We start from the raw sequence: 21,875 nt of genomic DNA on the forward strand, positions 1-21,875 counted from the left end.
AAAGTCCCAGACTGCATGCTGGTGAGGACTGGGAGCAAGAGAAGAAATTAGATTTGAATAATTGAATTTTAAGAAGGAGGCATATGCTTCTGCTGTAACCTCCCCACCCCAGACAGCATAGCCCAGATGCAAGTCAAAATGCATTATGTATTTAATGTGTCTCCTGGGGTTGGCGTTTGAGATAATAGGAAGAGAAGGCAGGGATTATAATCAAAGTGGCAACATCTGAAGACATTTAGCTGGTGGTGAAAGGTCAGGGCATTTCTTAGATATTTAGTCAACCTTGTGCCAGAGAAGAGTGGATATGATTGAGGGCTGGTGTGTGCGTGTGTGTGTGTGTGTGTGTGTGTGTGTGTGTGTGTGTGTGTGTGGACAGTTTAGAGAGAAAAGAAACTGATAACCAGGATCAGGATCCCTAGGGCAGATGTTTCTCTGGGCTGTAGGATCTGGATGCCAATTCCTACAGTGGATGTTGATGTTGGTGTTGGGATTCAAACCTGGGAAGAACAAAAGTATTTTCCATATAGGGGTGGGAGAGGCAGCAGGAGGGTGAGATCCCCGGGAAGAAGTATGCCCCACCCCATAGCATGGCTGGCTGCACAGCTGTTTGCAATACCTGGGGCTGAGTACACGCCTTGGCCTGAGTGCCCAACGGCACCACGCAGATAGCTTTACTCATGTCTCTCGTCTGTCGCTCAGATGTGAATGGTGTGATCAGATGGTGGCTGGATAACAATGATGTCTACTTCTGTTGTCTCCACTCTTAAAAAAAACTACTCAGAAAAGAGGAAGCATGAAACAGGAAAAAAAAAAAAATCACCCTTGAGGAGCCAGACTCCTCTGGGAACTCATCAATGCCATCTTGTCACTGGTCAAGGATGGAGAGATTGAGAAATCAGGAGATGAAGGGCTGGGTTGTCTGTTTTCTTGGTCCAGGAAGAAGACAAGGGGCCCAAGCATTGCACTGAAATTCCTTCAGTGTCCAGGCCAGCCAAAGGAGCATGCTTCCCGCATCGCACAGAGAGCCTTAGCATTTCTCGCTGTCTCCACTGTGTCGTTCCGTTGACAATTCTGAAGCCTTACGGCAGCAACCAGCTGTCTCTGTCAACCCCAGCGTTTTTCTGTGTCTCATGCTCACTGGCTTTCCATCACACAAAAGAGTCCTGTTAACTAGAAGCCTTTGCAGTCAGGCAGTGAGGTCGTGGGGGTGGGAGCCCCCATTGGCCAAAGCTGCCGGTGGCTGTCTGGGGCTCCAGACATTTTTAAGATCAAAATCAGGGGAAAAAATATCAAACCCTTTTTGAAGTTGCTGCTCCAGCTTTCTTTGGAGTGCCGGGTCTCCTCCCCACCCACGGCCCCAGGCACTGTCTGACCCAGCCTTTTATATACTTATGCTCTAGAACATTTCCAAAAATATATATGCACTTTAACAAAAAGTCATCTTTGCCAGTGTTCCCTTGGTGGGAAGAGTCTGTACGTGGGCTCCAAGCTCTGCTGCTTGGAGGAGAGAAATGTGGGAGAAGCTGCAGGTTACAAGGGTGAGCCTTTCAGTTCTCTTCTGATCTTCCTTCTGGAAGGACTCTTCTGGCCACAGAGTGCAATGAGGACTTCAGGATTTGCAGGCAACAGACAGCTCACAAGCCTGAGGCCCTCCTTCACTGCTGATAGGACCTTGCAAAAGCTACTTAGCCTCTCTGAGCCTCAGTTTCCTCATCTGTACATTGGAACTAATGATACCTTTCTGCGGGATAGATGGGAACATATGCTTAGAGTCTAAGACAGTGAGCCCATGGTTGGTTTGCAAATGCAGTAGCTGTGATAACTGTTACTCCTGTGTCTGCGCTACAACTATGTCTTTCCTTATCGAGAGTTCCCCTCTAGCTGGGGAGTCTGTGACTCGCCCAGCTTTGCATGTGGTAATCTATGAATGCACCCAGAAGAGGAATAAAAATTTCCAGTGTGGGGCACCAGGGTGGCACAGTCGGCTAAGCATCTTACTCTTGGTTTCGGCTCAGGAGGTGATCTCAGGGCTTGCAAGACCAGGCTCCACATCGGGCTGTGCACTCAGCACGGAGCCTGCTTAAGACTCTCCTTCCCCTCTGCCCCTGCCCCACCCCCTCTCTCAAATAAATGAATAGATCTTTAGGGGGAAGAAAAGCAACAAAAAGACATCCAGGGAGGGGCAGACCAGAGCTCTAGGCGTTGCCATAGACACTCCTGCTGTGGGGCAGGAGGAAGGTGCCTCAAGGTTCAGGGCAATAGAAGGAAGGACTCACTTTCCCCTCAGTCTGCCTGGCTGAAGCCTGAACTCCCACCGTTACCGATTCTTTTCTTTGACAGATCAAACATGATCTCTGATAAAGAAAACTCCCCAGAGGGGAGACGTGTTATCGGGCATTTGTCCCTGCCTGTGACCTGAAAGCATGCGAAGAGAATGCGATTTTTATATGAGCTCTAACTCTCTAGAATTGCAAAAAAATCCATATACCAACTGTCAATGGAGTTTAAGCCTTTTGGTAGGGATATTATTAGGTCACTTTCACGGGGGGGAGGTTTTGTTGCCCCACTTAAGGTTGGGGTCCCAAGGTGGGGTCATATCCTTTCACACCCAGCCCCTTCTTTCCCGCCACTGGCTGGCCCGTGTGCCCTGAGCCAGTCCTGGCTGCCAGCTGTTCCTCACACTGACAGCGTTTCTGTTGGACATGCACTTCCTGCCATGCATGTCCATGTGACAGCGCCAGGAACTTGCCTATGTCAGTTGGAAGACCGGGGCTCCCCAGCCTGCTCCCCTGCCCCTTCCTCATCCTTCCCTATGTCTTCCCTGCTAGAAACTGAAGGGGAATTTGATGCAGTCAGGGTAGAGGGAAGAGAGTCTTTCTAAAGGGTCTGTGGAGCTTAGCCCTCTCCTTGCTCCCATCCCCTAGATGCTCGGAGTCCCGCTCTTAGAGGAGTGAGGTACTTGGAAAATTTGCTAGGAGCTGGCCTCAGGAATTAACAAGAGAGAGAAGTCAACAATGTACCCCTATTCATTGAGTGCCTGCTGTGTACTTGGAGCTGTGCCATTGGGGGGGGGGGCTTGTCAGTGTGGCTGTCCTGTGATGCGTAAGGGCAGTGCAGTGGGGGAACGTGTTTACAAAGAGGATTTAAAAAGAGACTGGAATCGTCCCGGCTTCAGGGAACCTTCACTGTAGCAGGGGTAACACGACCTGAAACAACTGAAACAGCGAGAGACACAAGCCCGTGGAGGCGATGGAGAGCATCGCAGTCCATCAGGAACCAGCCCCCCAAGACTGGCGTCATCAGAGAGCTCTTTAGAAGTGGACTGGACTTCTCAGCACGGACACTGAGTAAGAGCCTTTGCAGGTCAATGAAAGCATGGGTGGAATCAAGATGGATAAAGACAGGGTGGGGCGGGGCAAACGTGGAGGGTGCCCGGATGAGACACTCACCCAGCCCAAGCTCCGAAACATCCTGGCAGAGGCCAGATGCAACGGGGTGTTCCAGGCCCTGGATTACAAGGGTTTGTTCCAAAGCCATGAGGCCAGAGGTGGCTGAGTTCACAGGTGCTTGAATTCCAAGTGGGGCAACTCAGACCTGACGTATTACACAAAGGGTAAAATGTGCTGAATTGTCCAGTCAGTATTATGACATGTTTACGCAGGGTGTGGGCCCAGCTCTATAAGGAAACAAGAGATTAGCGACGTCAGTGAACTGGAAGGGAGAGTGCGCATCGGGTTGGGGCGAGTCTTACCTGAACAGGAGGCTGGGGAACCCTGAGGATGCTTGGGGAGGGGGGGTGAAGACTGGTCCTATTTGGTGGCAACAGGATAAGGAAGAAGAAGAGGAATGAAGAGATGTCTGTTTCCCCAAAGGATGACTCGATAGGTCTTAGTGGTGCACGGGTGGACTTACCTGCAAAGACCAGAGAGGAATCCTGTGAACTGTGTCTTTCTCTTTATCGTTCCTCTGAGCGGTGAAGAAACCAAAGGGGGGAAAAATCCCCAATTGAAAGGCAGAGGTTCCAAGCCGTTGAACCTGTGATTTGATGCTGTGGTGGCTCCCCATACAATAGCATCTGGTGTGACCCTGGGACGCTGACTGAAGTCCTTGGTAGCGCCCACTGGACCACCAGGCTTTGCAAGCCCCGCCCTGGAGGAAATGTGTCTGGGCAGCTCTGCGCAGCAGGCCTGGGGGACCAAACCGGGAAGGAATCCAATATCGAGTTGTCCTTCCTTCGTTGAACCGGTGTTTATTAAGGATAAGCTTTGTGCAAAGCACGAGCAACCCTATGGACATAAACTCTCATTACCTAAGTCTCGAGATGCTGTGCATCTCCTCATCAGCAAACACCTTGGGCCTTAGGCGCGTTTGTGTCCCCAAGTGTCTGATGCACGAGAGCATCTGGTCTGAGCTTCACAAATGGGCACACAGGTGAAGGAAGGGAAGCTGGAAGGGGCCGGCGAGGAAGGCTGGAGAACCCGGAGGCACCTCCTGGAGAAGATGCCTCGGGATTAGGATACTGTGGGTGGGCTGATGGAGAGGGACAGGTGGAAGGCTCCCCCCCAGGTGGGGGGAGTAGGTCCGCACAGCAGTAGGGTGAAGTGGAACGAACAGCGCGTCTGGTGGGAAGGCAGAGCCGCTGATGAATAGGGATTCCTTATCTATGACTCAGAGACTCCGCCAGCGTGGTCGGTCTTATCGGCTCTTCTTTCCAAGTCCCGCCTCTGAGCCGTGACAGAGATGGCTGTCGAATCTTCCGTGGTTTCAGCACGCTTCATTTTGTTAATTTAAACACTCCCTGAAGGTAATGCTCAGAATTGGGGGACAATTGCTCAGTCTCCCCCGTATCTCCATGTGGTCACCAACCTGGAAGGTCTTGGAACCCTTTCCCTTCGGGTTTTTGTGGAGGCTTCACTACCTAGTCACGATTGGTTCAATCGTTGCTTATTGGTGACTGATTCGACCTCAGGGGCCCTCTCCCCTCCCAGGACGTGGAAAGGTTCCCACCTTCTCCTCACAGGGGGCAAGCAGCCCCCGTCCTTAGGGGACCCAGGGGCTTGCCCAAAGATGCCTCATTAACTTAATAAAAGACACTTCATCAGGGGAAATTCCAATAGTTCTAGGAGCTGGGAGCCCGACACCAGGAGGAAGACCAAACACGGGTCTCTTATTACACATCCACGCCACCATATTACACCCCACTCTCTCCTTGACACAGTGATGCCCATGGCGGGCTTTCTGGATCTCAGCTCTGCTGCCTTCTCCACCACGTGGTGATGCTGAGGAGGCAGATGCTTCCGGGTCCCGGCGTGGTCAGTGAAAGTCGGGAAGGCCCGGGAAGCTCAGCTGCAGGAGAGTTTGTGCCTCCCCGCACCGCCTCACCAGGGCTGTGCGGACATGGCTATGACCACGGGGCAGCCTGGGAAGCATCCTCCAGGGACAGAGCCCTTGCAGGTAAGTGAGCAGAACAATGAGGGCAAATACATGTACCCCTTTCTAGCCAAAGCTTTCCTCTCCTACCTCTCTCTGCCTTCTTTTTCTCAGCATTTCCTGGCCCTTCTGGGAGGTAACCCTGGGCCCCTAGAGCAGAGTCTCAGGGCATGGCCATCTTGGACCAGTGAGGCCCTGAGGTGGGTCTCCCGGGCCGCATTCATGCTAGAGGAAAAGGGACCTTAAGAAATTTTTAAACATCACATCCCAAGACAGTAACCCCATTTGTCTGGATGCAAATTCCTGCTTCTGACGCTGACCCTTTACTCTTTCTTTGCCGTCCGTCTGTAGAAAAATCCCCTCAGGGCAGAGAGATTCCTTAGACCACTGGAAAAGTTAAGAAAGAACAGCTCGTGGAGACACATTACAGGTGTTTCACAAATTTCCGTGGTCAAAGGCACCCTGCTCCATTCTGCAGGGGCACCCCAGGCGTGGCAAGTGAAGAGGCTGGTTCTTAGGAACTGGACCAGAATTGGGGGCTAGGTCCTCATTTGTAGGTGTCCCAGTCTGGCTGCCACATCCCAGTACAATTGAAGTGGGGGAGGCCATCCGGGGGGCCCAGGGAGTGAGACTGGAAGGGAGGAGCAGGGCTGGATGCCAGGAAGAGAAACAGGATGGATTCAGTGAGAGAAGGGGTCTGGTGGAAGTTTCCTGGGAAAAAGGTTTGGGGGTAGAAGCAATGTTTAAGGTGGTCCACCAGGGAGAAGGCTATAGGGGGTTTCTTTCCATCCCCCCCCCACCTGGGGTGGAGGGGAGACAGCTTTCCTCCCAGTAGGAGCATTTTGAGAGCTCTTCCTTCCTGGGCTCCATCTGCGGGATCCCCTGCTAAGAGCTGCGCAGGCAAACCAGTGGGTGCCTTTGAAGCCTGGGTCTCATCCTCACTCGGGGTGCACTGAGGGGGTTCCAGAGACCCTCCAGTCATCATAGGATGCCCCTTGTTCCTGCCCCCCAGCTGCTTCTCTCTACCCCTTCACACCCCCGCGATGACCCTTCCACCAAGCTCCTCATTCGCACTAGATGGTGTGGAGGAGACAAGCACTATATAAATGCTAAACAGACAGCCGTGCCTGTCCCCGGATAAATAGACCGCCAGCTCCCGCTGTCAATCCCACACCTTTCATGAACACAGACACATCTCCTGAGAAGGGGGAAAATGTTGGTATCACTTCTCCATTTCATTCTGCGATTTACCCTCGATCTTGATCCCCGAATGTTGTGCTCTGGTTTCTGTTTTGTTTTGCTTTATTGCTTTTTTGGTGCAGATTTCTTTTTCTTTTCTTTTCTTTTTTTTTCCCCCAGAAAGACTTTATGGTTTGTTATTTTAATTTCCTGCATTCATATTCAGAAAAATAGGATGTTTTTCTTCTGATTGCTCTTCCAAAATAACGGTAATAACTATCATATGTATGGTCCTCTCACATGCATGATCTCATACAAATTCATTAGACTGGAGTCAGAGGAAACAGATTCCTGTCTTGAGTCCATCTCCCACTCCCTGTGTGACCTTGGGCATATGACTTGACCTCTCTGAATCTTGCTTGTTTTATTCGTATAATGGGCATAGAGACAGACCTGTTCTTCCTAGAGCAAAGGAGTAAATAGGATAATTTATATGAAAACTTGAGGTAGGTATTGATTTTTAGATGAGAAATTTGAGGCACAGAGAACGTAAGTGGTTTGCTCCAAGGGCTGTAGCTTATAAGCAGCAAAGTCCATATATAAACACAGGTCTTCTGACAACAAGTGATCTATCCACAGACCACAAGTGAGTGATGGCTGGCACGGGAGCAGATGGACGTGAAAGCCAACAGTACAGAACATAATAATCGTTAGCATTTATGAACACTTACTGTATGCCAGCCACTCTTCCAAGAGCTTTACCGTATAAACTCTTTCAGTCCTTATAACAACCGTATAAGACTATTGTTAGTATGTTTATTTCATAAAGATTAATTTCTCTAAGGTCACAAAGGTGGTTCTGAGCAAAGACTGCAGGTCCCGTGTCAGTAATCACTACCATGTCCTGCCTCACAGCCCATGCGCTTACACGCTGGACTCCAGGAGCCTTTTCAAGAAGGAGGAGGGCCTGGGAGGGGGGAGTGGGTTACAGGAGCACTGGGCCACTGACCTCCCTAAACACATTGCAAGGTTTACCTCCAGGGTTAAATGAACAGGCCAGTGGTTCTCAACCTTGAACATGCACCAGAACCTCCTGGAGGGCTTGTTAAGACACAGAGGGCTCCTTCTCTCTCTCCAGATTTTCACTCTCTTGTTCAGGGGTGGGACTTGAGAATTTGCATTCCTAACAGGTTCCCAGGTGGTGTGGATGCTGCCAATTTGGGTACCACATCTTGAGAAAGTAGGTGAGAAAGTAGAAGTAAAGTAGATGGTAGAAGATGGTAGATCAACCACACGCCATCCAGGCGTCTAAGGGCTTGGCCTTATCTGAATCAGGAAGAGCTGGTCTGGACCCTGGACATCTGAAATGGTCTGGACCCATTCAGTGGGTCTCTATGAAGATACTTCCTGCAGAAGAGGGCTGGGGCTGCCCTCCCCGGGGCCAGCGCAACCTCCACCGGTTGCTCTGCCCACCGGGCTGAGGGCTGAGGGCTGAGGGCAGTGTGCTCTGCATTATGGATGAGCGCGCTCAGAAGCCCCCGCTGCAGATTAAGGAAACAAACAGCCTCTTCAGCCGCAGGAAAGCCTGTGACCAAGCCCCCAGCCCTCCCAGACAGAACCTTGCCTTCAGCTGTTGTTGTTTTGTTCTGCTGCTGCCTTCTCATCGCCTTGTACTGACAATAGTCGTAAATAACCGCAGTGCTGTAGAGAAATCATTTTAACAGCAGAGAGTCAAATAAATACATTAGACCTGACAGCTTAACTACGCGGAGTCCATTTGTATGGGGTGGCCAGCTGCTTCCCGAGACGCGCGGTGAGCGCAGCGGCCACGAGAGGGCGCGCCGAGCTCACTTTGAGCGAGGCCAGCTGCGGCCGCCCCCCCAGCCCTGCCCGAGCCAGGGGCTGGCCTAGGCCAGAGCAAAGCTCTCAGATTCCAATTTTGGCTGGAAAGTAGTGCCAAGTCCCGCCCCTATCTCTCACCCTTTTGTAGGGAAGGATTTTGCTTTCTACTCATCTCAGAGGTGAGGATTAGAGTCGAGGTTTGGGGTGCTGGAATATGTGTCCCCAGAACCACGTTGTCCCTAGGGATGGCAGAGTCACCAGGCCACATAACCTCATGCGTGTGCCACCCAAGCGCACCGCAGTCCCATCCAGATGCTCAGTGATTTTCTTTCTTGGCCCTGGTTTTCAGTGGATTTGGCCTATCACGGCCATTCTAAGTCTGGTTCCCTAACGCCCAGGAGGAATTGTCTACCTCTTTCCCTTCCTACAGTGTCCTGGTGTTGAGGCTGCCCACTCTTTCAGGAAGTGCTGAGGGTCGGTTGTGGGCCATGCAGATTTAAGGTACCATCCTTCTTAGGGCAAAGAACATCCAGGAGGTCTGCTGGATCCTGCTTCACCGGCAGCCCTGGGCTCTCCCCTTGTCAGGTCCCCACAGGCTTTGAGCTCGAGGGAGCTTCCCTGGAGACAGGACTAAGCACCTGTGTGTGGAGAGGGGCTTTCCATTCAGGCTGACCACGGTTCCTCCAAACTCTCAACTAGCTCATAAGCCCCTGGGATTTGAGGTGGAGAAACAGGTGTGTGAGTTCTTCCCAATGGATCCACCCAAATGCTCTCAAGCTCATTGGTTGGGGGTTGATTTTTCTTTGTTGTCTTCCTAGACACCAGACTTCAAAACTCCTTGTGAGCATAGATTGGATCTCATTCTCTGCAAAAACCCTATAACCTAGTAGGAGGCTTGTTATTGGCTATCTCTTGATTACAGGGGACAGATGATAAGAACACTTAGCAGCTGTTTTGGGATCTGTGGTCGTGAGGTGAATATTTTTTGTTCTCTCAGGGCAATTTAGAGTACAGATAGTCAGGTAAAAGGAAGCACTTCCTGGCAATGAAGCTATGAGATGCCATAATGAATTCTAACAGAGTTGTGGTCTATCTCTCTGGGAGCGGACCGGGTCAGACCATGTTGTGCCTGCTTGAAACTGACACTGTCTCTTTTCTTTTCTTTTCTTTTCTTTTTTTTTTTTTTGAAACTGACCTATTTCTGCTGTTTGAGAATGGAGTCGTAGCGGATTGGGAGCCAATGGGACTGTCTGCTTGGTGCCACTCTTTTCTCCCAGCCGGTTCAAACATTGCCTTAGCAGCCTGTTCCATAGCGGGTACCTGATATGACCTGGGTCCATCCAAATTCTTCCCTGGGAAGACTGACATGGAAATTGGAAAAAACAGAAGTTCATCTTTTTTGGGGTTCCTGGATGGTAAGATGGACAGCCAGGCATTCTTGCTACCATGTTTCTCATCTTGTGGATAAGAAAAACAAAAGAGGCCTTCAAGCAAATTATATACTCCTCACATACGGAATAAGAGAGAGAGAGAGAGAGAGAGAGTGCACTGGAAACTTGCCATGGGGAGGTAGCTGGATTTTTGACGATGTCCAAGTCCCTGCTTCCTGTTGTTTCTGGGGCTTAGCTACATCCTTGTTCTTAAGTTCCCCACAATATTTTAGTACCTCCATAGTCATTTCCTTTACAAACAAAACCCAGAAGCCTCTCCTCTCTCCCCAACCCCATCTTCAGTTGGATTATTGTTGCCTAAGAGCAAAAGGATTTGGCTCATTGTGGTCTATTTAAAGTAAGACCCCAACCCACTTCATGAGTTCAACTCCCAGTGTTCTCCATCAGGTTTTACCATCACCACAAACAGACGGTACAAGTCTCTGCTATTGTATCAGGCACCCGTCCTCTCTGCCAGGATCCCGCAAAATCCCCTCATCTCCTTCAGCCTCTTATAAGAAGGATGGCCCGTCTCCTCTAAAGCTGTCCCAGACAGGCAGACTTATTTGTTCCCATAGCCCTTTGTCCAAACTTCTTAGAATGTGCTTCTCTGTACAGGGGTTAGAGAATGGTGTTCTGCACAAGACTTGCCCCAGTCAGCTCCATTTCCATAATGCCTGCCACATCGAAATCCAGAGGGTGTCTGTTTAGGGACAATGAAGCTTGCAGTCCTCCCCACAAGCGGGGAAGTAGGTACTGAAAAGGTCCCTGCGGCCAGTAATTCCTAGAAGATGCAATTATAGAAGAGTATAGAATAGAACAGAAGAGACCAATAGAGGGAACACAGCAACACAGTGAGACACAGTGAGGACCTCTGTCCCTTTTCCTTCGGTCTTATCCCCATTTAACTTACTCTTTCCTTCAGAGCACGCGCGCGTGCGCACACACACACACACACGCACACACACACGACTGTCCCTTGCCGCCATAGCTCCCACTCAGTGTTTAGAACTGGCCCACACCCCACCTCACCATCTCCCCAGCTGTTACCTTCAGAGCCTTCTCCAAGCTCCGAGTGCCAGACAGAACCTTCCAACTCAAAGGCAAAAGAGAAAAGGGAAAGAAAAAAAGAGGGAAGGAGGAGAGAAGAGGTGAGAGAGAAAGTAATACCCAATTTCAGCGTTTTGTTCTTCGCCGTTTCCACTTCCGGAGGCGGCAACTGTACAATTTTTATATTTTGTATCATGTCTGCTTCCTTGTGGGAGTTTCATAAATTGATGATGATAACACAGCACATTTCTTTTAAGCCCTTAGACATTCAGTCTTTATTGGTTTATAAAGTGTGCTCAGGGCACAGATGAAATGAAACTGGTGAGATTTTGCTCCGTCCATTGTGCAAATTCCATCACAGGATTTGCACCTGCTATGCAACTGGCATTTGGAAATAGCAAGTCATGTTACCAAAGGTACCGGAGGCCAGCGCCGGGAGGCTCGGGGCAGTGGGAGACCCAGGGCAATTGAACAGGGTCGGCTCCGCGCTACGAGGGGAGGAAGTGACCTGGTGAAGGTTCAGTCTAGGGAAACAGCTACGTTCTGTAACCTCAACCTCCATCTGGGGTTTTTTGAAAACTATGCAAAATTCATTTCCCTCCAGCCCTATAATAAAATACATGCAACATGTAAATAGCAGCATTTCGAAGGTGGAAGCCATTAGAGTCACCTACTGTATTTAATTAATGGAATATCAGGATTTTTTAATCCACATCTAAATAGCGACGCTGCTAGGAATATTACATCGATGGACAAACTCACTCCCCAAGCCAAAATGTTTTTTTACCTTTTATGTGGATTTCCTGAAACAAATGTGTGGCATTTGTCATTTGCACCAGAAAACAATGAGTTCTTCAGTGTGTCACTACCTGCCTGTGCAGAGTTGGGGAAGACACTGAACTTCAGACTGGGAGGAAAACCTTCATCTGTTAGTAAAAGGAATCAGACCTTTCCAGGCCAAGTTATAAAACTGAGCAGATGAAAATAATCTCATGTGAGTAGACTTCCGTTCTCTTACCCACTCCCAACCCCTCCAAATAACACCCCCCCAACACACATACACACACACAGGATTTGTTCTCTTCTTGAATGAGCTAATTTATTCCTGAAGAGCAAGGGGGACTTAACTCACGCTGGCTGTATGCAAATGACAAGCTGTAGCTGGTTCCTTTCTATGTGGAGACGAGAGAAAAACCCCCCATCGCATGGCATTATCAGGCCAAACTGGGAAACGTTGCACCTGCCCAAGGTCCCTAGCCTGGTAAACTTGGTCTTTCGGCTGCCGACCTCGCCATGGTGGAGCAGCTTCAGGTCCCAGAGACACCTAACTGAAGTGACGTCTGTCGCTTGCCGAGTACCTTAAAATCCTGCCATTCATTCCAAGAACTTGCGCAGCAACTGTTTCCTTATAAAGTGCATTCAAATGGGTCTGCGGGACACTGCACGTGCATTGTTGATCAATATAATGAACTCGCATTATGGCCGGGCTCACTGTGTACTTTCACTTGTCGAATAAGATGCTGCGTGCAAAAGAGCCTTGCGAAACCTACAGTGCTTTGTAAACTATAAAAACCGTAGGCACACCGGTTTGCTATTATCAGGGTTGCGATTATGAATCCCTGAAGGGCAGACAGAGCATTACAGCAGACAGGCTCGGGGTCCTTGCAGATATGGAGCAAGTTGGGCTTGAAATCAGAAAGGAGCTCGAGATTTACTGATTTTATTATAGGGAATAAATGCTTGGAGACAGAAGGCGATCCTTTATGACTGCTGTTAATACCTTACTTGGAAAAAACGAGCATCGAGTTGCCTGCCATCTAGTGGCAGGAGGGTAAACGTGCAATTCCCTGAATTCCCCGGGAAAAGACTTACAGATTGTCTCTGGGAAGGGCTGGCAGATGGGCGAAGGGCTGTAGGTGGGAGCTGACCGTGCAGGAGGGAGAGAGACCCAAGGTCTCTGCTGCCTCCGCCAACCCAGGAGCCTGACCTCGGGCACAGCCACAGCTTTAACCGGCATCTCCACTGTGTAAACCTCGAGAGCCCTGTGGGTCTTTGAGACATTAAGTAAGAATAACAACAGAAATGATCCGGATGATGATGATAATATTAAGAAGCATAAACAATTATAATCATAACACCAGATTGCTTCCACGGTTCCTTTCTAGGCTCTGATGAGTAAACACACAAAAGGCTGAAGCCAAGCCGGGGCTGGAGCAGCTGGGGAGACCGCCCACAGCCTCTCCTCCCTTCCCTGAACAACCCGCTCCACGAGAGAACACTCAGTTACTGTGGGCCTCTGCAGCCCCTGGAGCTTTGGAAGGCAGGAGACCCACGTCAGCCGTCTCTGGGTTTATTCCAGCAAGTTGTTCGACTTCGGGACACCCTGGACGGCTGGCCACTGCCTGCCAAGCCCTGCCTTCCCTTCCTGCGGAGCACCCACGAAGCACAACTTAGGGGAGCGTCCAAAAAAAAGCCTGGGTGATCCCTGGAAGGAAATAACAAAAAAAATTGGTACAGCACTGGCTTAAATTGAAAAACGAAACCAAAAACTTTAAATGAAGCGTTTAAGTGGTTTATTAATGAATTTGAAGTCACTGATCAGAACTGCCATGCATTGAGTAGTTAGCTATGTATCAGGCCCTCGACATGCACAATGCCAGGTAAATGTTCTCCTCATCATCTCAGGTCAGTAGAGATACTGTCCCCATTTTACAGATGGAGAATTAGAGGATCAGAGAAGTTAAGCAGTTTGGTGACAATCACATAGTAAGTCGTGGAACCGAGCACCAAAACCTGTTTTCACCCCTCTTTGGGTGTCTTATCCCAACCACCAAATATCAGAATCTTAGTGTAGAAAAGAACTTTGAATTTCACCTAATTCAATTGCTCATCCCAAGCCAGAACTTTCTTTTATAGCAATGATTTACAGACTCTGGCAGGTTTTGATGGGTCATATTAAAATCATTAACAAACCAACAAAACCAAAAAACAAGTTCTGAGACCACTTCCTTCCCTCACCTCTGCCCCAGCACCCGCACCTTCCTTTGCCTTCGCTTTCTGATTCTGGGGCTTTGCACAGAGCTCTGGAGATTCATCTACAAAGGCTTCTGAAGTGTTTCTCCAGCCCAGCCAGGGTGGAAAGCGGGGCCCCAGAGCACCTCTAGGGCACCCAGGAGGAAGAAGGAATAAGAAATGGGTTGGGGTGGGCAGAGGAGGGAGCTGTCGTAATTGACCTCGAGGCTCGGAGGAGGGAAGGTAGGAGAGCACAAGGCTGTACAAGAGACTAGCTTTCAGGAACTGGCAGGTCCATTTTTTTTTTTTTTTTTTAAAGGGAGTGAAGAACATTATCATCATTTTCTTTTTTAAATGAAATACCAAACAGAGCTGCCTCAGGAGCCCGCACCTTGCTCCTCTCCTGTGAGCCGCCTGAACAAATGGGCCACAGTGAATTCAAACCCTAACTGATCTGAGTGTCGTGCTTCGGTTTTTTTTTTTACTCACTTGTTGATCTCCAGGGCACTGTGAACTGCTGCTGTCTCTCCAACAGAGTGTTAGGAAAAGACAGGCCACTGGGGGAAATGTCCAGGTTGGGGATGGCTCTCTGAGATGCACGTGGGAGCTCACATACTTGCTGTCCCCGAAATGGCCCTCCAGGACGGGGAGCCTTATGGCTGAGGGTCTCTAAATCCTATGCAATGTGAGTGGCGGCTGAAGCTCCCTAATGCCCAGATCTCAGGTCCTTGTGGTTGTGAGCTGGCTCTGGCTCCCTATTTGGCCTTTGACTTTCTAGAGGTGAACGGGTGATTATTTGAAGACTTGGGTGTCTGTGTGTAGCTCGAGTCTTTGCTTCCCATTAAAGTGAAAACATTTATCTGGCCAAATGAAGCCACCCTAGACTATTCTAAAAGCAAATGTCCTTTAGCTATTTTGTGTCTGATGTTTGTCTTCCTGTGTATTCTCTCTTATCTGGGGACTTTGTGGATTTCCTAAAAAATCAATATAAGAGGCTGAAAGGAAGTTCACACAAGCTACCCGTAAAAGCTGCATTGAGAGAGAGAGAGATAAAGGAGAACAGTCCCTCAGCGAGTGAACATCCGTGTGCCTAGCCCTGTGTTGGGAACGGTGAGCACACAGGCAATCAAGGCAAGTTCAACACTCAGTGGCTCCCACAGATACTGGAGGGGACAACACAGAAAGAAAGCCACACGAATGGATTCTAGTCAAAGGTCTTGGGTTTAAGTCTTAACTCTGCCCAGCATTCGCTGCTTGGCTCATCACTTATCCACTCTGAACCTCATCTTTCTCAGCTATCAACTGGGCATTGGAAGAGATCTTCTCTGTGAGAGTCAGGTGAACTTGCAAGTGATCGATCAGGACGTCCAGCGCAAGATCAGAGAAACAGAAGGACAAGACGGTTCCGAGCGTGGGCGCGGAAGCTGAGATCCTGTAAATAAGACTCGTGCATGTGACAGCACATGCCCGCTGGAGGACGTGCATGGGCGGTACGTAATTAAGAGCTAGAACATCACTACATGCCCAGAAGATCACAGTGTGGTGTACTGACGAGTGCCAGCAAGGCTGAGAGGGTCTGCCATGAAGACACCTGTTTGACTTGGTTTGCCCCAGTGTTGCCTCAATTTCCTTGAACATAGACTCGTTTCATTTCATTTGATATTTTTATTTTCTTTTTACCTTCCATGCTCACCTGTGTGCCTGGAGTTCTGACAAACTCGTGTTGGGCAACTCGGATCCTGATGAATGTCCTTTTTCTATACCTGAGGAAATGGGCCCAGAGAGGGAGAGGGGCTTGGCTGTTGTCCCATGTGGCTGGCTGGTGCTGCCAACACAGCCCTGTCCCTTCATCCTCAGCCACTGGCTGCTCTCTCTGACTGAGCACCGGTGACTTGTTACAGGTTCATTCACATGTTTCAACAGTCAGAGAGACCTCGCAACCATCCATGTAGCGTCTGGCCGCACTTTATAGGTGGTGTGGGTTTTATTTCTTATTGGCCAATCAGTATAGAGCATTCCTTTCTCCATCGGGTAAGACCTTTCCCTTTTAGAGCCTTCTTTTCGTTCTCCTCTTTTTTCTTGCTTTCAATTCCAGGCCACGTGCATGCAAGTGTTTTCTGAAATGCAGTCAGCATCACACTTGATACCATCTTTAGGAACTAAAGGACTTCTTGGCTTCCGAAATAATGGGTTCCATTAAACAATGAATGTATCTGTTAAGGAAAGAGTGAGATCTTTGCATCTAAAACTAGCAGCTTCGTCACGTTGATCTATCTTTGTGTTGGGGTGGAGAGTAGTAATACGGGCAAGTGTTTACAGAATGCTAAATTCATTCACTGTTAAAAGGACACATGTGGAAATGGTGCCATAGGCTCCTTAGGGTTTTGAGATAGGGACATTTTAAAAACATTTGTCTTATCTTAAGTTTTGCCTTAGATAAGATGCCTTCAGAGTGAATTCTCTTCACAGCTGTTTGCTTTCCTTAAAGCGGTAGACTTTAAGCCCTTTGTATCACATTTAGATCAACTTTTTGACAGAAACAGTGATTTTCCTGACTTTATTTTATTAATGTGCTTGTTTGCATTGACCAGCTCAACCAGCTGTTTTGGATTCCTGTGAACTCAGGGTCAAAGTGCTGATGAAGCTGAAGAATTGTAGAAATTAATCCTGGAAATGGCAGCAAAAGGAAAAAAGAACCTGAGCCTGAGACCGTGCTTGGTAGGCTAAAGCTGATCAATTTCCCGGTCCCTAATTAAAACAAGCCACCAAACACAACAGCAGCATAAAATCCAGGGCTTTTCCTGGTGACGAATGCGACCAGTCTGCAAATTTCTCCTCGCTGGGAACAGAGATTTGGTGTGCTACAGCAGTTAAACAGAAAGCTTGCTGGCAATTTATGTTTGATAATCTGTGTATATCTCCTCCCTGCCCAAACGCTGCCCCTACCTTACCTTCACCCTGCAACATACACACCCATTGAAATTAAGCCAACAGAATGATAGAGGACGTTTCCTTCGTTCACAAGTATGTCTTTGAAGGGTGTCCATTCCTGGATATTTAAAGGGTAAACAAATATGGCAGGGTATCTAAATCTTTTATATTACTTGAGTTGTGAAAATTTGCATGCGAACCATCTGCTTTTAAATTGAATCCAAGCTTTCCATCAATTAGCACCATAATTTCAGATGTAATGTAGGTTAACTTCTGATTGATCTTCAATTAACACTAGTTCTTAACCATTTACTTTATTTGGAATGCATTTTCCCCTCCCAAATATATAGGGAAGTTGTAGAAAGACCTTCCCGCTTTTGAAATGCTGATAGCTCTTTCAGGATGAAAGAATCCGCATTTCTCCCAACCTCCTTTCCTTCCTGAGTTTCTAAGAGCCCAGGTAATACAAAGTCAGTAGAATGAGATTTTCCAAAAGAGCATCAAGGAAATAACTAGAAGAATCTCATTTCATGGCACACGTGTGTTGTTGTTTTTGCTTGACGTATTTAGATGGGGATGTTCACAAAATAAGTCACGAAATCATTCCAGGAAGCCTCCAAAATAGCATTTGTAAAACCGAAGATTTGGTAAATATGTAAATCGGAAGGAATTTGGAGATTTGGCTCCTTTCCTAAGACACAAACTCTCAGGGTTTAAAGACAACTCAGATGTCCTCCAGCCTGTACCCACCGAGGGCAGGCCGGCCCACCAGAGTATCCCTGCCAGATGGTCGAGCAGATTTTCCTTATTGTCACCATCGGACAAAGGTCAGAATCTTACTGATGAGATTGTTGAAGAGAAATTCTGACAGCTCAGTAATGTTTACCCGTTGATACAATTCAGATACTTCTTTTGAAATACAGAATATTGTGCAGTGTTTCTAATAATTTCTCTATGGCTTATGCTAGTGTATGAGTGTGATATGTTATTCAACTTTTCTTCTGTATGTTTGATTCATGAAAGATTTATTATGTCCTTGCACGTGTAGTTTTATCACAGAGGAGACTTTTTTTTTCCCCAGAAAAACACACACAGATCTTTTTCCGCTTTTGATGGGGTTACGTTCCAATAAACCTATCATAAATTGCGAGTATCATGAGTAGAAAATGCACTTAACATACCAGACTTACTGGACAGCATAGCTCGGCTTAGCCTAGCCTGCCGTCTGGTGTCGTCACGCAACACGAAGCCTATTTTATAACATGTTGACTCTCTTATGTAACTATTATGTAATTACTTATGTAATATCTTCTGTAACTATTGAACACTGTACTGGAAAGGAAAAAACAGAATGGTCGTTTGTGTACAGAATGGTTGTAAAAGTACCGGTTGTTCACCCTTGTGATTGCGGGGCTGGCTGGGAGCTGTCCCCGTTCAGCATCACGGGAGAGCCTAGTCCCGCATATCGCTAGCCCAGGGCAAAGATCAAAATTCAAAATTTGAAGTGTAGTGTCTACTGAATGCATATCACTACTGCACCATCATGAAGTGGAAACATGGTAAGTTGAACCATCATCCTAAGTTGGGGACCATCTGTACTGGTTTTGTAATGGTCACCATTATGAACATACAGTGTGCTTAGCAACCATGTCTGGTATGGTCCGCTTGGATTTTGGACCATTAAGCAAGGACAAGTTTTTTGGCTTTTTGTTTGTTTGTTTGTTTGTTCGTTTTTTTAAATGAAAAGAATTTGTGATTTTTTTCCCCCCTTTGGATTATCTTCTTTCTTTCTTTATTTATTTTTACTATATGTATCACTGTTTCTCTTACCAGCATGATGTGTTGAAAACCCAGCAAGGATCACTGCGCTAGTTAGGCCGAGTAATCCTCGCTGCTGTAGTACACCAACCCGAAAGCTCGGTGGCTTTACCGCAATTAGGGTTCACTTCTCACTCCTGTCACCGTTCAATGTACGTGTTCTTCGGTGGGTGGTACTCCTTGTTATACTTCTGCCGTGCTTCTCCATTTGGCTCAGAAGTGGGAAACAGAAAATAGAGTGGAAGAGCAAACATGGGAGTTTTGGGGGTCCTGTATCCACCGTTTCTTCGGGCATTCCGGGACCTTAGAACTTAGTCACTGGCCAAACCCAACTGAAGATGAGCCAGGAGAAGAAACCAAGCTGTGAGCCATGACCAGTTTCTGCCACCCATGCTGTTAGCTGTTATTTTACCTCTTTATCCTGGAGACCTATGTGTCCCTGATGGCTTCTAGAATTTCTATTGCATGTGTACTCTTGGTCTTCAATGGAAAACAAATGAAGGGAATACGAGGTTTTTAGGAGCTGCCCTGAATTCTTGGGTATATACATTGAAAGAGAGAGCATGCAGGGCTCCAGTCTGCAGTGATCTCAGAGAATGTTCTCTGCATCAGGGAGTCCAATAAGGAAAGAGTTTGCGATTAGATTTTCAGTACAGTGCCTCACCTTTTTCCAACAAAGATCTGCCCAAGACCACAGATGCCACTAAAGGCACAGCAGATGTCTTACCGAAAACCACCCCTGCGTGTGCCCAGGACTTAGTAGCAGTTGGTGGTGTTATAAGTGGGGAAAAGACATGAAGTCCTTGGCAGTATAGTCATTCTGGGCCACAATGGTATCACGGAAAAGAGGAATCACCAGCCTTCTTAAAGGAAGCCTTGAAGGCCCATAAACTTGGACTGGAAACTCCCACTCCTCCTCAACCATTCCCTAGAGAATATAATCCAGGAAGTAGGGCCTTGAAGTGGATTGTCTAAATAGGGTAGAAAATAAGCTACCTTCCTAAACCACCGAGATATCTTCTTTCCTGATTGTTAGTTTTTCATTCCAACCTATGTGAGGGGCTAGAAGAGTAGGGGGTGGCCTTAAGCCTTGTCCTTGTTTTACTTATATCTAGTGAATCTGTAGAACTTCTTTGTGAATCTATGGGAAACCCCTGTGAAATGGGTCATTTGCTTAAGGGAAAGTCCCTTAAGCATTTGGATATTAATCTTCAACAGGACTAAAGTAAAGTGTCACTTACTCAGTGACCCCAGCTTATCAAAATGTAGCTCAGAATAAGGAACCCAGTGAAGGAGGCTCTCAGTATGAAAAGAGATGCCACTAACTGAACACAACAGTTGGGAAGGAGAGATTGCAAGGGCAAAGCTCCGCTTCCTACAGAAGAGGCCATATAGTCTCAAGAATATATAGGGCCCCTTCCTTTGTCACAGGTAGCTGAGAGTTGTCTCTGTTCACTTGCCGAGGGTGACAGGGATGTAGGGAGGCAGGGGGAGGGATGTGCTTCCATGATCAAAACCATGCTGCCGTCCTATGTTCATTTACCGAAGTCAGTGCCGTTAACTCTGTTCAAAATCACCCAGTTGTCCTTTGGAATCCCTACTTTCAAGGTCGATATTATCAAAATCGGGAGTATTTGTTCTTTTCCATTAAGTGATTCAGTTATAACACTAAATCTCTCCCTCTCTCTCTCTTTTTGTTCTTCCCTCATCTATGGATGGAGACTTCGAGCTTAACTTTTTTGCTGACCAATACATTTGCCCCCTTATCAGTGAGTATCTGTATGTTCACTTCTCCAGTTCTACCTGAAATGCTTTACTTTATTTCCCTTTTTCCAAGAGGCAGCCAAAAGTTGAGTAAGCAACTTATTCATTAGGGTTTAGTCTTGAAACTTGGGGAAAATCGGGTCAGGATATCTAGACTTAAATACTCCCCGATAAGTAGCTTTAGTTAAATTAATGATTGCATGAGTGTCTGTTGCCTGGAGGGCATCACAGGCAGATCAGATAGGTGAGAAGTTCATGGCCCTTTATAATGAAAGTGCCTGTCCTTGATCCCTGGGACATAGGGTGTAAGACCCAGAAGGCTGAGATGTAATTTATCCCTTACTGTGCCTGTCCCAGGGCCTTAACCATGATGGTCGCTTAATTCCTGATTTTCTGAGCGTGCAGACAGACGTTAGCCTGTAGGCCTGCCAGCAGAAGGAAAGGGAACCTCCATAGAAGGACAGGGAACAGAAAGAATGGTTTTTCGATTTTAGGCCACTGTGAAATGCTTGGAGGGTAGAGGTCAGTGCATTTTGATCTCTGAGGAGGTGAAACATCCTGAGTTGGCAGCCGAGGAGACACCCCAGAAAAACGCAGTTAACCTCTGAGTCTGCAAAGGACTTTTCCATAATGTGTGAGGGAAGGTACCAAGTGCAGAAGTTGTGTCTCCTTCAAATCCCATTAGTGGGGAAAGAAGATTTTCACAGCACCTTTTAAAAAAGTGAATGGCAAGAAACAGGATTTTTCTTTCCTTCTGCCCTTCCCTGGCCAATACCTCCCTGGCCCCCCACCCCTGTGGGGACGGAGGGAGGGCCCCTGTGCCACTGAGTTTGGAATAATGACACCAGAGCAATAATGAGACCTTTCTCAAGGACTGATTTGTCTGCAGAAAGGAGAAGTCATCAGGTATCCATTGTGAGAAGAGTCGCCTTCTCTTAACAATGGCTCTGATGAAGCTGCTAGAAGGTTCTTATCAGGAAGAAAAGACTCCCAGCAGCAGGAGAAGGGGAGAGAGGAAAAAATGAAAGCCTACAAAACCCCCAAATCATCCTCTGAGCTCAGTGCAGTGGAGAGGGGGAGGGGAGGCACACTTCCTGAATGCCAAGTGACACTGGCTGGTCAGTCCAAATGAGCCTCTGAAGGGAGATATTAACAAAGATGAGAGCGGGGCCAGCTTCCTGCGGACTGGTGTTTAGCAGGGAGTGTGAGTTCGGCTGCACTCAAGGTGTGCAATCCTGCTTTTCTCAAGCTGCAGGAAATAGCTAGAGGTCATAACAGCTTATCCTTTGGCCTCTCTCCAGGGATTTTCTAGATCTGGATCACAAGGCCACCCTTCTTTAGCTGGATTCTGGGAAGGAAGAGGAAACTCAGAGCCAGCAGAGAGTCCTGACGAGACTCTAGGCCCGTTTCCCCCCCCCC

This window comes from Enhydra lutris, unplaced genomic scaffold, assembly GCF_002288905.1.
Source record: "Enhydra lutris kenyoni isolate GAN:26980312 unplaced genomic scaffold, ASM228890v2 scaffoldscaffold91, whole genome shotgun sequence".
Classification (NCBI taxonomy): domain Eukaryota; kingdom Metazoa; phylum Chordata; class Mammalia; order Carnivora; family Mustelidae; genus Enhydra; species Enhydra lutris.